At 40.2% G+C, this 15,217-nt stretch overlaps 2 protein-coding genes across 8 annotated transcripts in view; one reads left to right on the forward strand and one right to left on the reverse strand.

Moving 5' to 3' along the window:
* LOC134798226 (microtubule-associated protein RP/EB family member 1) overlaps window positions 1–15,217 on the reverse strand; it is a 140,955-nt gene that overhangs the window by 42,657 nt on the left and 83,081 nt on the right. The gene's annotated exons all lie outside the window — the stretch shown is intronic.
* The window catches only part of LOC134798224 (heterogeneous nuclear ribonucleoprotein K), a 51,841-nt gene that overhangs the window by 10,317 nt on the left and 26,307 nt on the right, over window positions 1–15,217 (forward strand). The window contains exons 1-2 of one of the 7 annotated variants that reach the window (XM_063770592.1): window positions 13,806–13,970; window positions 14,182–14,223. The exons of 4 other annotated variants lie outside the window; for them this stretch is intronic. The gene's annotated coding sequence lies outside the window, so the exon portion shown is untranslated. Of the gene's footprint in view, window positions 1–13,805; window positions 13,971–14,181; window positions 14,224–15,217 lie in introns of those variants that run through there. 2 more of the 7 variants (XM_063770594.1, XM_063770593.1) reach the window with 2 other exon arrangements.

Consider the following 15,217-nt stretch of genomic DNA (forward strand, 5'->3'; position numbering starts at 1 on the left):
GTAGGTACGTAGTAGTACAGTCAAAAATATGAGTGTACAAATCATCTCAAAAATATGTCCCATAACTCTTATGTCAGTGAATTAAGGGACATATTTTTGAGTAAGTTGTCTACACCCATATTTTTACAGTTTATAGGGGGCTGTCCATAAATTACGTCATCGTTTTTTGACGATTTTGAGGCTATCTCAATATTTAAAATATATAAAAAATTAATATTAAACCGACAAAAGCTCCTGAATTTGTCATCGTTCTCGTTTAAATGCTTTTTTTTCCAAGATGCTATTATTTATTCTTTATTTTAAATCACATGCATAAACTTACAGCTAATGATGCCAAAACGCTTATACAGTAGGGACAATACATACAATCAGATTCAAACACAGTCTAGAGATTAAAACATTAAAACAAAACATAAACAATCAAATACGGTCAGGTTAAATCACAAACATTACATTAGGTACACATAAATTAAATTAAATGCAACAGAGGGTAGGATGTCAAACTTAAACTTACACACATATATACATAATATATACGAAAATTCCATTATTCATTCGTCAAATACACATTAATATAATTTAAGAATTTTCTAGTGAAGACACCGACACTATCGTAGTATACGTCAGCATCATGTTTGATGTTAAAAAAGTCATTAAAAAGTGCCAGAGCTCTAGCAGTGGGAGCGTTCTGGGCCCGACGAGTACGAATCGCACCGCGCGCGAACAGAGGCCTTCGTCTACGCACCCCACCCTCACCAGTGTCTTCCGCGATCAGTCGCGCCTGCGGTACAAACAAACCGATGCGCTCTAAGACAGTTGGATTGTCGACCTTATTATTGAGCAGTTGGTAGTAGTGCACCGCAAGTAGGAGTTTGCGCCGTAACTCGAGTGTATCTAAACCCACCATCCCTGTCACGAAAAGAGAGGGAAACAGAAAGGGATAGTACCCGTACTGCCTCTTGTAGAGAAATCTCGCAAATTTCCTTTGGATCCTCTCTAACATCAGAGTGTACTTTTTCTCACTTGGATCCCATACCGTGGACCCGAATTCCAATAGGCTACGTACGTAAGCATTGTACAAAACTTTGGGTATGAGTCTACTTTTAAACTGGGAGCTGATTCTCATTATGAAACCCAAAGTTTTAGTTGCACGCTTACAGATGGCAGTTATATGCGAACGGAAATTAAGTTCCCTGTCCATATTTATGCCTAGGTCACGTATTTCCTGCTCTCTTGCTATCTCGACGCCACTTAGATGGTAGGAAGAGTGAATCGGCGATTTGGCTCTTGTGAATGTAATGACTTTACATTTGCTTTCGTTGAAAAGCAGACGATTAGCCTTACTCCACTCAGCAACAGCGTTTATGTCTAGCTGTAATTTGTCACAGTCGCTAACATTTTCGACCTGCAAAAATATTTTAAGGTCATCGGCAAACATGAGACACCTCGCATACTCAGTGACTCTTGGTAAGTCGTTGATCATTATGAGGAATAACGTTGGGCCAAGAGTACTCCCTTGGCTCACTCCAGAACGCGTATAGAATGGTTGGGATTCGTGACCTGCAAGTCCTACATACTGTGATCGACTGCCAAGGTAATTCGCAAAAAAACGCAGAAGCTGGGGCACAAATCCTAGTTGGGCAAGCTTTTGCAATAGAATGTCGTTGTTGACTAAATCAAAAGCCTTTTTAAAGTCAAAATAGGCTGCGTCGACTTGCCTACGCGCATCGATGGCCCCCAGCACGTATTCCACAAAGGCTACGTGATTAGTCGTAGTAGATCTGCCTGTACGGAACCCATGCTGCGAGTCATCGAGCAGTCCAGCTATTTGCCGACTTATTTGGTAATCAAGTATCGACTCGAATAACTTGCCGAAAACAGGTAAAACAGCAATTGGCCTGAAACTTGTTACATCCGGACCCAAACAAGAAGCAGAACCTCCCTTGGGCACAGGTGTAACTCTTGACACTAGGGATTGCAAATCCGAATCTATTTTACAAAATCCGGATTTTCGGATAATTTTCACGCAGAAATCCGAACTTCGGATAAAATCCGGATTTAGGGAATGTTTTCTAGGTACCAGGAATAAAAAAAAAACACGACATTCTAATAAGAAATTAGTCTTTTTATTTATTGCAATAGTCTTATGATCAAATAACAAGTTATATTAATTACACAGTTATATTATATCAATAACAAAAGCAACTTGGAAACAAAAAAATATCTTCTTTAATAATTTTAATTAAGAATTCTACAGTCACAACACTGAGATCAAAATTTCTTGGGGGTTTTAGCACATCTCCACTGCGGAAGTTGCGGAACCTAAGTCAAAGTCAAAATATTCTTTATTGAGTAGGCTTAGCAACAAGCACTTTCGAATCGTCAGTTCCAAATATTATCTTATATGCTAAGATGCTATTCATTCAGAGCAATTTATTGAGGCAGGCCTATATCGCAGTACCCCGTTACATATTTCGGCGCAAAACATGACAGCGTCGAGAGCTAATCAAGAAGAAAAAAGGACAACCAGAACCGCACCTCACGGATTAGCTATTGTTTCACTCTCGATCCGCCCAGGTATCGCGGGGAAACATGTAACGCGCTAACGCGGTACCGGTAATGCGGCGTCATTTTAGTGGCAGTGGTAGAGATGTGTTAAAATCCTAATCCCAAGCAGATAGGTTAGGTACTGAAGCTAGGAAGCAGGATCACGCTATTCACGCTTCTCTAAAAAGTGAAATCTTAAGAACATTAGAGCGTCAAGTGTAGAGTTAAGGCGCGTTCTTAAGCGGTTACACAGCATCCCAGCTGCGGAAAACGCCCTCTCTGGGTCTACACTTGTTGGAGGGATAGCTAATAAGTTTTTGTAGACTGATGATAGCATGGGACCCATCTTTCCTCCATTTTCATACACAGCCATCTCTATATGCACTAAAGTTGCCGAATCAGGCGCTTCTGGTGTGTCTTCTGCTGTACTTGTGGTTTTTCTTTGGGTGAGCAGAGACAGCTGCCTGATTAACTTTTCTTTATTATGTCATAACATCATCTGGCATGTGTTGTATTTGTTCGCCATCAGATGTCATCGAACTCGTTGAAGGGATAGGGATGATTTGATTCGAGGATGGTGAGGCCAACGAGGACGCAGTCGCAGCTACGTTGCAAATGGTGTCCTTGATTTGCCCGAACGTTGGTATCTTAAATAGTTCGTCATTGGACTGTGAAATGAACTGTTAATAATTATGCAAGTACTGCAATGTCCCAGTCACATTCTCTAGACGCCTTTCCGAAATGCGTCGTTTTAAAGCTGTCGTTAGTTTATTTGAAAACGAATCCTCGTAGCTTTCCAAAGTGTTTATCATTAGCTTTAAAACACCCACAACGAATAAAGCCGGGTACTCACTAGCGAGCTGTAACCGAACATGCGTGATACAGTAACGAGGTTCTAGTGTGTACGCGTGTTACAGTTTCGGCTCGCGACGTCGCCGGAACGCATTCACCGAGCGTACTCATTTTGCGAGCTGTAACTGTAACCAAACAGATACAGTAACGAGGTTCTAGTGTGTACGAGAAGGCCACTGACAAACCGGATCTCTCCGCAGTTTTGGTTTGTAACTCCACGATGTCGGACGAGTATTTCTCGCTTGTGCAGAATACATACTAGATGCCTACTCGATGATCATAAACGGCCACGAAGATGTGGGATTCATAGAATGTATCGGGAAAGTAGTTCCATAGAATACTTAGTACTACATAGTACACTATTTTCCCTGTAGGCGATCAGCAAAATACATTTATCCTCTGACCATTCACTCATGACGAAGAAATACTCGATATATAGCTGTTCGCAGCGGCTAGCAACAACTGATCTTGACGTCCACGAGCGCAGTGCAAGCGTCCTTTGGTTCGCGGCAAAAACCGACAACCGTCGGATCGCTGCGATCCGCTCGTGTAGCGTTCATTGCAGGCTCGCGAGCCACGTACACACTATGTTTTTGGCAACAGTAACAGTTACGTGCAACGTTACGGGTTCAGAAATGAGTACGTTGTAAACGTCGGCTCGCTGCGAGCTGCTCGTGTAGCGTTCGTTGCAGGCTCGCGAGCCACGTACACACTATGTTTTTGGCAACAGTAACGGTTACAGTTACGTGCAACGTTACGGGTTCAGAAATGAGTACGTTGTAAACGTCGGCTCGCTGCGAGCCGCTCGCGTACCGCGAACCACGTACACACTATGTTTTTTGGTTACAGTACATGCAACGGTTACAGTTACAGCTCGCTAATGAGTACCCGGCTTAACATCAGTCGCGTGAATGAGCGGGGGGCAGCGGGCGGTCGGTTGGTGCCATAGAAGGTAGGATCGTATAGAAGTGGTATACGCGTGCCTCCGTGAGGGACAAAACATACGCAAATGCGACACTTTGGTCGAATTTATTTGTTGCCCACCATTATCCATACTAAAAAAATGGTGGGGAACAAAAAATATGTGAGACTGTGATAAGGACAAACAATAATAGCGCTTTCTCTGCTACCCCTACTGAAAGATACGTAAGACTATCCCGTTCTGTCAGTTATCCCCACCACTCATGCCCAATCCAGTTTAATACTAGATTCATGGATGGTGCCGTGCGGTGCGAGAGGCGCGGGCGGTGCGGCGGCCGCGGCACGGAGGGGGTAAGGCCCAAGGCCAGTGAGTGAGCCAGGCAACCCCCCCTCTACCCGCTTGACGCGTATTTGCAGTAATCAGAACATTTTAACGGTGCAAAAGGCAATTGTATAATAGTTTAACAAAAAATCCGAAAATTCGGATTTGGGTTTAAAAATCCGGATTTAGAAACGGATTGAAAAATTGGCGGATAATCCGGATTTTCGAAGTTCGAATAATCCGGATTGCAATCCCTACTTGACACTTTCCAACGTCTAGGAAAGGAGGCTTGTTTCAAAGACAGGTTAAAAATGTGTAAGAGAGGTGCCTTCAGGACTGACATGCAGTCAATGGCCAGAAATGGGGGAACGGCATCGGGGCCGGCTGCAGACCGAGGTTTTAGTCTCTTAGTTGCACGAAGCAGCTCCCACTCCTCCACCCCATCGACAGCGATTCTTCTAACTCCGCCCACCCCCTTCACGCTCTGTGCAGCATCGTCCGCGTCCAGTCGCGGTATATCTGGTTGGAAAACAGAACTGAAGTATTCCGCAAAGGCTTCAGCTGCATCTTGGCCCGTTACGAGGTTATCTTTAAAGAAGAATTCTATACACGATAATTTCCCCTTACGCTTTTTTTTTCACAAATTGCCAGAATTTAGTCGGCTCATTCATGATATTGTCTTCTATATTTTTAAGGTATAGTTGATACGATTGGTCAGTCAAGGTTTTAACGTGCCCCCTGTAGTACCTGTACAGTTCTTTATTGCATACAGCACCAGTCTCTTTGAATTTTTTCAGATGGTAATACTTGAGCTGTATGTTTAGGATGATTTCTGGCGTGTACCAATCCGGGTAACTATATGTACCTACACGATTTTTTTGTTGGTTTCTGCACGGAACAAACTTTAACATACACTCGGTTAACTTAGTGTAAAAAACCTCTGTAGCCTGTTCAACCTCCTGGCAGTCGTGTACTTCTACCCAATCTATATTAGCGATTGCGGCATATAGCGCACGAAGATCTGCCTTACGAAAATCCCATGCAGGCGAGGATAACTTCCCTTTAGACTGGTGCTCAGAGGAGGACGAGTGTGCATGTAGACGAGATGTTCGCACCAAGGTAAGATCGACCTCAAGCGACGAGTGATAGGCGTCCATCGGGACCAAAGGCTCCACGTCACCAGATACACGAATGCTATCGGAATCACGATCGAACAACACAAAATCAAGGAGGCCTCCATGCCGGTTAATAACATTATTGTATTGACGTAGCCTGCCAAACTCCAGAAACAATTCGAATTGCACTCTTACATTATTCGAGCAGGAATTTAAATTGAAATCACCTACAATACAGATGTTCAATTCAGAGTGGTTACAAAGTACATTCTCAAGACACGTTAGGACTCTAAGGTATTGATCATCCTTGTAGTTAGGTGGTAGGTAGACCACGCAAAACAGATATTTTACATTTTTCCAGGTAATAATACATACTAACAATTCCATATCATCAGTGATGCCATCAATGTCCGTGACTAAGCGTATATAATAGGAGCTGTGTACTGCGATAAGTACCCCTCCCCAGCCCACATCACCAGCACGGTCCTTGCGAATCACTGTATACTCTGAAACAGTTCAGCATCCTGTACTGAGCTATTCAGGAAAGTTTCCGTAAGCGCGATGACGTCACGCGGACACAATAATAAATTATTAAAAAACAGTTGGGTTTTAGATCTAAGCCCACGTACATTCTGATAAAAGATAGACACATGTTTCACATTGGAATTATTTTTTAGAATTTTGGTTTTTGGCACGAAAAAATTGGCGCCACGGTTTAACACAAATGTCTTTCGGCCAGTTTCCAGTGTCCAACACTATGTTTTCGAACTTCGGAGGGACACACAGCTTAAAAGAAGCATAATCCAAACCTTTAGCTTTCAAGGCTTCCGCTGAGCAGCCCTCCTCACCACATATACGATCCAGGTGAGCTCGAACCTGTTCAGCGGTGGTTCCTTGCTTTAGGTAAAAGGCATGAATATAACGCGGTCTCACACTATAAGTGCATTCGTCTATTCCACTTTTGAAAATTGAGTTGGTTAGGCTTCAGTCCATACTGTAAAAGTAATGGGTATCGTCTTGGGTCGTCCCATTCGTTTTTCGTCAAGTTCTTAAATTAGTCCTATTCTGCTTTCGTCACTCATTCTACATTGAAAGCCACCGACGATTGTGACGAATGTAGAATGAGTGACGAAAGCAGAATAGGACTAATTTAAGAACTTGATGAAAAACGAATGGGACTACCCAAGACGATACCAAGTAATGAAGTAAAAGATCGTGATCGTAAAAATATTTTCATAATTTATCGGTTTATCATAAGTATATCATATCTGCACCGAATGGAATAACAACTGCGACTGTCGCCGGAGTCGCGCCGCTCGGAAGCGAATCTGCGTCAGTTAACGCTGCGACACTGACGCAGCGGCTCTGACGCTGCGGCCGTTGCGTCAGAGCCTCTTTGCTCGGAAGTCCAGCTTTAGAACTTTTCTGCAGTCTTGATAATTTACATTTTAGTAACCATTGATAATTTAAGGGGTTGTAGGGATCCGTTTTCCTTAGACATTTAATTCGATCAACCGTGTATCTGGTACCTATTTTAATCCGAATGTGGTATGCGTTACGTTTAGGGAATTAGTCATTTGTTGACGGTTCTCTTCAATATCTTATTATGGTTGCGCATTTGTTGACGGTTCTCTTCAATATCTTATTATGGTTGCGCATATCGACGTGATTGCGCGATAATGACAGGGTCTGTTTCTTTCAATTACACAGTGTTTTATAAGACGTTTAATCTATCGCGTCGATCATACGCACGCTGGAACTATTAATGCTGCTAACTAATCGAAACTCCATTCCCAAACGTCGGGATGAAAAATGTATAACCAATATAAAAAGTAGGTATACACTATTGTTGGTATCTCGTTGCCTAGGCAACAATTGTCTTCGATGTTCGCGCTCGGGCCGGGCTATCTATTAAATATTGACATTTGAATAACTACAATATTAACCTACATAAATATTAAAATGAGACATCCAGGCTAGGACGCGCCAGTGTCGTACTGTGAAGTTGTGTAGGTACTTATTTTCCATATTTAGAAATGTGTTTAGTTGCGTGAATTCAGAATTTTTGAACTTTAATATCTAAAACACGTAGGTACTTCATTAGAAGCTAATTTTCATGCTCTTAAACAGGGCCTCCAAACTTTTAGACCCGAGGGCCACAGTAAGACCTCCGCTACCTTTTAGCGGGTCAGATTGTATGGGATTTGGCATTGGCACTTTTCGCGGGCCGTAGTCTGTAGATCGCTGCTTTAAAGCAGCATCCGCGCAAGCCTGGCGTGCTTGTTCAATTACTAATTAATAAGCGTCAAATGAACCTTAATCTAAGTTAAAGATTCATCTAAAACTGATCGAAGAGTAACTCAGACATAACATACTCGTACTTATTACTAAACGAAAAGTCGAGTGAAACGAAACGACAAGTAATTATTAAAGTATAAAGGATTTAGTTATGGAATTATCCATACAAAATGACTCTTTTTCATCGCTCTGTATAATTAGTAGATATTTGTAAGGGTTGACATAACCACTGCTTGGTCTTGTGGCAATAAAAATCAACAATCATTTAGCCGCTGTGGGCAATTTGTTAAGTGAACTCTGAGGCGAGCATTAACGCCGCCATCGACAGCTAACGACTCGGTCGCATGCGACTTATATTCGACTGTTCTAATATTTGTTTATAACGTCAAATATTTTTTGACTTAGTTATTTACTAGAGTAGGTACTTATCTTCTAATATGTGGGCCAATCATCATAAAAAATAGTGACAGTGACAGGCCATATGGATCACAGGGTTTGGAATTATTACTAACTGTATCAATGTCATACTTAGATGAGTACTGTAAAGCAGTCTTGGGCATTCAAGAATAAAATCATTATTTGAATAAGAATTTGTCGGAATAAAATCATCTCGATTTTATTCCCGTCAAAAATATTCAAATAATTTTGGTCGGGAAAAATTCGTATGAGAAAAAATTGAACGAGAATAACATATTCTTAATCAAATAAATATAATCATGATTTTTATTCGAAATAATATTCCACGAATAAAAATGTGCGGTGGTGGCCGAGTGGATATGAGGAGCGGTGGTGGCCGAGTGGATATGACGTCCGACTTTCAATCCGGAGGTCGCGGGTTCAAATCCTGGCTCGTACCAATGAGTTTTTCGGAACTTATGTACGAAATATCATTTGATGTTTACCACTAGCTTTTCGGTGAAGGAAAACATCGTGAGGAAACCTGCATACATCTGCGAAGAAATTCAAAGGTGTATGTGAAGTCCCCAATCCGCATTGGGCTAGCGTGGGGACTATAGCCCAAGCCCTCTCGCGCATGAGAGGAGGCCTGTGCCCAGCAGTGGGACGTATATAGGCTGAAATGATGATGATGATGAAAAATGTGGTCTGAGTACCGTATAGGTACTAATTACGTATAGTTAGGTAGATGTAATAGTAGTTAGTTTCTTGTCTAATTCATACCCATTTTATGGAATAAAATCTTACAAATTGACTGTCGCATAGTTTCAGTAACCGTATTATTTTTAATTTACTAACCAAATCATTATGTTAAATTTAGCTGGTCTAGGGGCCTAGCCAAGATGCCAATCGCTTGCGCTCCGACAACGAAGCGCTTTCTGTCTCTATCACTCTTACATATTAGTGCGATAGAGAGCCAGAGATAGCGTTTTGTTGTCGTAGCCCAAACCATTGGCATGTTGGCTACGAACCCAAGGTGCCTAGCCAAGATGACAATTATTGTTTTTGATTTAATAACCAAATCATTAGGTAAATTTAGCAGTTCTGGGGGCCTAGCCAACATGCCAATCGCTTGTGCTCCAACAACGAAGCGCTTTGTCTCTATCACTCTTACATATTAGTGGGATAGAGAGACAGAGATAGCGTTTCGTTGTCGTAGCGCAAACGTTTGGCATGTTGGCTACGCACCCAAGGTGCCTAGCCAAGATGCCAATTCTTTTTTTTTATTTAATAACCAAATCATTAGGTAAATTTAGCTGTTCTGGGGGCCTAGCCAACATGCCAATCGCTTGCGCTCCGACAACGAAGCGCTTTCCGTCTCTATCACTCTTACATATTAGTGCGATAGAGAGACAGAGATAGTGTTTCATTGTCGTAGCGCAAACGATTGGCATGTTGGCTACGAACCCAAGGTGCCTAGCCAAGATGACAATTTTTGTTTTTAATTTAATAACCAAATCTTTGGGTACAATTTAGCTGTTCTGGGGGCCTAGCCAATATGCCAATCGTTTGCGCTCCGACAACGAAGCGCTTTCTGCCTCTATTACTCTTACATATTAGTGCGATAGAGAGACAGATACCGTTTCGTTGTAGTAGCGCAAACGATTGGCATGTTGGCTAGGCCCCCAGAACAGCTACATTGTACCTAATGATTTGGTTATTAAATTTAAAACAAAAAATTTCATCTTGGCTAGGCACCTTAGGTGCGTGCGCCAACATGCCGATCGTTTGCGCTGCGATAACGAAACGCTATCTGTCTCTCTATCGCACTGATATGTAAGAGTGATAGAGAGAGACTGTACCTACGCAACTCCACGGAGCGTTAACGTTTGGCATATTGGCTAAGCATCCTGATCGGAGGATAGAACTAGATAGTGTATAGCGGAACTCTTCAATGTGTACTGTACCTAAACTAAAGTAACAAATATCAATTCAATCCGACTTTTAAATAGAAGGGTGAAAATCAACTTACAAAAATAAATATAACCGATTGTACTACAAAAATTAACTTAATTCTAAATAACATTTTAATTGAATAAAACCTTATTTAGAATAGTCCTACTTCTAGAATAATTATTCTGTTTTTTATTCCGCATTTAAAATAAAAGTCACATGATTTATTCACCTTAATTTTATTCTAAAATAACTAGTGCAAGAATTATTCTAATTCAACTCGATTTGAATAAGAATAAAATTTCTGTTTTTATTCTTATTCAAGTTAATTTTTGTCCAACTCTGCTGTAAAGGGGACGGCCTATTGGGTGGACGCTGTGGGAATGGATAAAACAGCAATTATCACTTTATGAGATATATTTTCTCAGCTAGAATCTAGACACGCGGTAGCGTGTCCAGCCAAGTTCAAAGAAAAAGGAACTGGCGACGCAGCAACCGTGTGTAATATTACACGAACCATTTCGAGCTACTTTTGACCCCTTCACAACTTGAAACCTACTTAACCTACACTAATGAAATTTGGCACATGTATTCAAGCCGCTTAGCTTGTCCAAAATACAAAATTTCATGAACGTAGCTCAAACAGTTACTGATAAATTAACGTTTAAAAACCGGCATTTTTGTGACTGACTGACATATAGATCATAAACCTAACCCACTTCCAGATGACCTAGAAACTTGAAATTTGGCATCAAGGTAGACTATTAGGTGTATATAGAGGGAAAAATCTGAAAAGTGGAAATTATTGATATTTCGATGGAAAAAATAATAATTAATACTTATAGACCAAAAACCTAACCCACTTCTAGATCACTTAGAAACTTGATATTTGGCACCAAGGTAGACTATTAGGTGTACATAGAGGAAAAAATCTGAAAACTGGAAATTATTGATATTTCGAGGGAAATAAAATAATTAATAGTTTTAGACCAAAAACCTAACCCACTTCTAGATCACTGCGAAACTTGATATTTGGCATCAAGGTAGACTATTAGGTGTATATAGAGGGAAAAATCCGAAAACTGGAAATTATTGAGATTTAGATGGAAAAAATAATAATTAATACTTATAGACCAAAAATCTAACCCACTTCTAGATCACTTAGAAACTTGATATTTGGCACCAAGGTAGACTATTAGGTGTATATAGAGGAAAAAATCTGAAAACTGGAAATTATTGATATTTCGAGGGAAAAAAAATAATTAATAGTTTTAGACCAAAAACCTAACCCACTTCTAGATCACTGCGAAACTTGATATTTGGCATCAAGGTAGACTATTCGGTGTATATAGAGGGAAAAATCCGAAAACTGGAAATTATTGAGATTTAGATGGAAAAAATAATAATTAATACTTATAGACCAAAAATCTAACCCACTTCTAGATCACTTAGAAACTGGATATTTGGCATCAAGGTAGACTATTAGGTGTATATAGAGGGAAAAATCTGAAAAATGGAAATTATTGATATTTCGATGGAAAAAAAAGAATTAATACTTATAGACCAAAAACCTAACCCACTTCTAGATGACTTAGAAACTTGATATGTGGCATCAAGGTAGACTATTAGGTGTATATAGAGGAAAAAAATCTGAAAACTGGAAATTATTGATATTTCGATGGAAAAAAAAATTTATACTTATAGACCAAAAACCTAACCCCTCTTCAAGATCACTTAGAAACTTGTTTTTGGCATCAAAGTAGACTATTAGGTGTATATATAGGGAAAAATCTGAAAACTGGAAATTATTGATAATTCGCTGGAAAAAACATAATTAATACTTATAGACCAAAAACCTAACCCACTTCTAGATGACTTAGAAACTTGATATTTGGCATCAAGGTAGACTATTAGGTTTATATAGAGGGAAAAATCTGAAAACTGGAAATTATTGATATTTACATGTAAAAAAATTAATTAGGTAATAATTATAAACCAAAAACCTAACCCACTTCTAGATCACTTAGAAACTTGATATTTGGCATGAAGCTAGACTATTAGGCGTATAAAAAAGAAAAAAATCTGAAAACTGAAACTTTTTAACAATTGACCGCGCGTTAGCTAGGGTCTCCTTTTCAGCTTAGGCAAACTGCTTTTATGTTGAATACCTACTATAGTAATTTCTGTACAAAAAGTAATGATATCCCAACAAAAACATAAATGTGAAATGAGAGCCAAGTTCAATATTAAGAATATGTGTCGTTGTTGACTCGCTGACAAAAGAATTGAGATCTATATGGGTGCCAAGTTCTGTGTTGTGTAGAAAATCCTGAAATTATAAAGGATTTGACTTGGCTAGTTTTTACCAACAAACCAAATTTTAGAAAAGTAGCCTATACGTAAAAACTAGCCAAGACAAATCCTTTATAATTTCAGGATTTTCTACACAACACAGAACTTGGCACCCATATAGATCTCAATTCTTTTGTCAGCGAGTCAACAACGACACATATTCTTAATATTGAACTTGGCTCTCATTTCACATTTATGTTTTTGTTGGGATATAATTTACATAAACATCTACACACGATGGCTGCCTCTAAACGAATGCCAATTCCGCACCGCGTTCTATTTGACAGCGGGCTGATATTCTAAATTTAAATAACGTGACTAACCAGTCACAGATTAAAAAAGGCTGTAAAGGTTGCAAACCTTGACAGTACCTACTAGTACCAGGGCACTCCAACATCGCCGAAAATAAAGAAGCGGACGAACTTGCTAGAAAGAGCGCAGACACACACAGTCAGCCCAGACCAGTTCTAAGAAATTACTAAACTGGGAAGGGAACAATACTGGAAAAAGGGAGGTGGAAGTTTGTATGGGGAATAAAAAGCCGCTGAAGCGATTTAGATGAGTTTGGTATGCATCTTTGCAAACGCAACTATAGTCTAGTTATCTCTGAAATTTATCATCTCATCGCGGGTGTATTGCGGAACCTAATAAATGCTTTCCTTATATGTAGCTATATAGTTCGTTTAAATATATCCGCCACGTCTCGGACATCATTGTATTCTTGCTTTCAACATTAAAAAGCCTTTTAAAGTATGTGTCAAGTGTGAAAGTTTTATTTAAACTTCGGCTAGATTTGCGATAGGAATCATACCACAAGAAGATCAAAGAGAACGAATGCGCAATAAGAAGGTAAACTAAAGGATAAGAGGTCCAAAGCCAAACAATCATCGCTCGAAACTTCATCAATATTGAGGTGTCACGGGCTGTGCTAAGCTCGTCGTGTAGTTATCTTGGAAATGGAACATTCAGGGTGTCTTGCGGTGTCACTCGTTAAGTCGTCGTTTCCGGGGCACAATGAGAGGCGGGGGTTATCGACGGGGCCGCTGGTGCGCATGTGCCCCGCCGGCGCCCCAGAGTCTCGCCGGTGCCTACTAACGCCCGCGCGGCCTCTGGTCGTCGCCAGTTCCCTCGCGCGAGCCTGCCCGTCAGGACGCCCTATTCAGGTGCATATTGCCCCACGCGACACCCAATTACGACATGCGGCTTTCAACAATGTACGGCTATTATATACTCTATTTGTTACACCTTCAGACAAAAGCTTCCAATTTATCGGTTCTCAATAAGCCGCTTATGGGTTTTAGCAATTAGAATTTCTTCTTCTTGATAATTACTATGTCAGTGGCACATTTGGCCTGAAAACGTCACATGTTTCAGCGAAATAGCTTTAGGGCATAAAATTAATTGATCTACTGTCCGTTGTTCTAGGTCTAATCAGCCATCCATTGCAACCCTCTTAATAAAATATAGGTAAGTTTTTTAAACCCCTTGTTGATCACTTATTTAACTTCCTTTGTTTATATTTTGTCATAATAAATCTACTTGTGTTTTTTCGGTACTCATTATGAAGAGTAATCGGAAAACTATTTGACGCAAATTGTGCCCAGAGAATCTTATCTATCATCTTAGATTTTCCACAAGTCAGCTTGCACTTCTATTTATATACCCACAGTACAGCATAAGTTCATGATTCTAGCCGCTCACTACCGTAGGTACACTATTTACTCTTAAGTCTCTTAACCCTTTTCCGAACGAAGCTCGAATCTGTGACTTTGTGCATTCACCCCTTTGTTGTAGGTACTTACGCATTGGTTTTGACAAACTGATGAAGCAGCCTACTTATTCTAATTACTGCGTTGGTAACTGCACTGAAATGAGTCTACTTTGGTCTTGACTTCCACTCCACCTATATAATCATGCGCACGAGCTTAATGGAGGAATTATTGTTAAGGATCCTCTATGCCCCCAGACAATGTCTGAGGGACGATGGTGCCTACAACGAATCTGCTACTAGAAAGCTTCCTCTCAAATAGATTAATAATCAATTAAGTATCATATTCTCGGTCCCTTAGTTGATTGCAAATTATGTATAACACGAAAGATTACCTTACCAGCTTTCTCGTTCTTATTAGAGCACATATTAGCACATACGCAATTTAATTTTAATGAGGTCGTTATTTTGGTCGTGAATCAAATACATTCCAGTTGTTTGGGCAACTAAACCATCTTAGTTGTCGACTCCATTAATTACATAGAATACGCGAAAACGGGAAAAACAGGCTAACGTCGGGTTCAATTAAGCTTGTCGACTTGCCGAAAGGGGTGGATGAAACGCTAATTTCATTTCCGTTCGCCAGACATACCAATAATTCCTGTTTGTAACGGTATAAGTTGTATAATATTCAGCAATTGAGCCTACATCACAAATGAGATATTAATGAGCAAGCAAATGACACGCCTAAAT

This window comes from Cydia splendana, chromosome 16 (assembly GCF_910591565.1).
Source record: "Cydia splendana chromosome 16, ilCydSple1.2, whole genome shotgun sequence".
NCBI classification, from domain to species: domain Eukaryota; kingdom Metazoa; phylum Arthropoda; class Insecta; order Lepidoptera; family Tortricidae; genus Cydia; species Cydia splendana.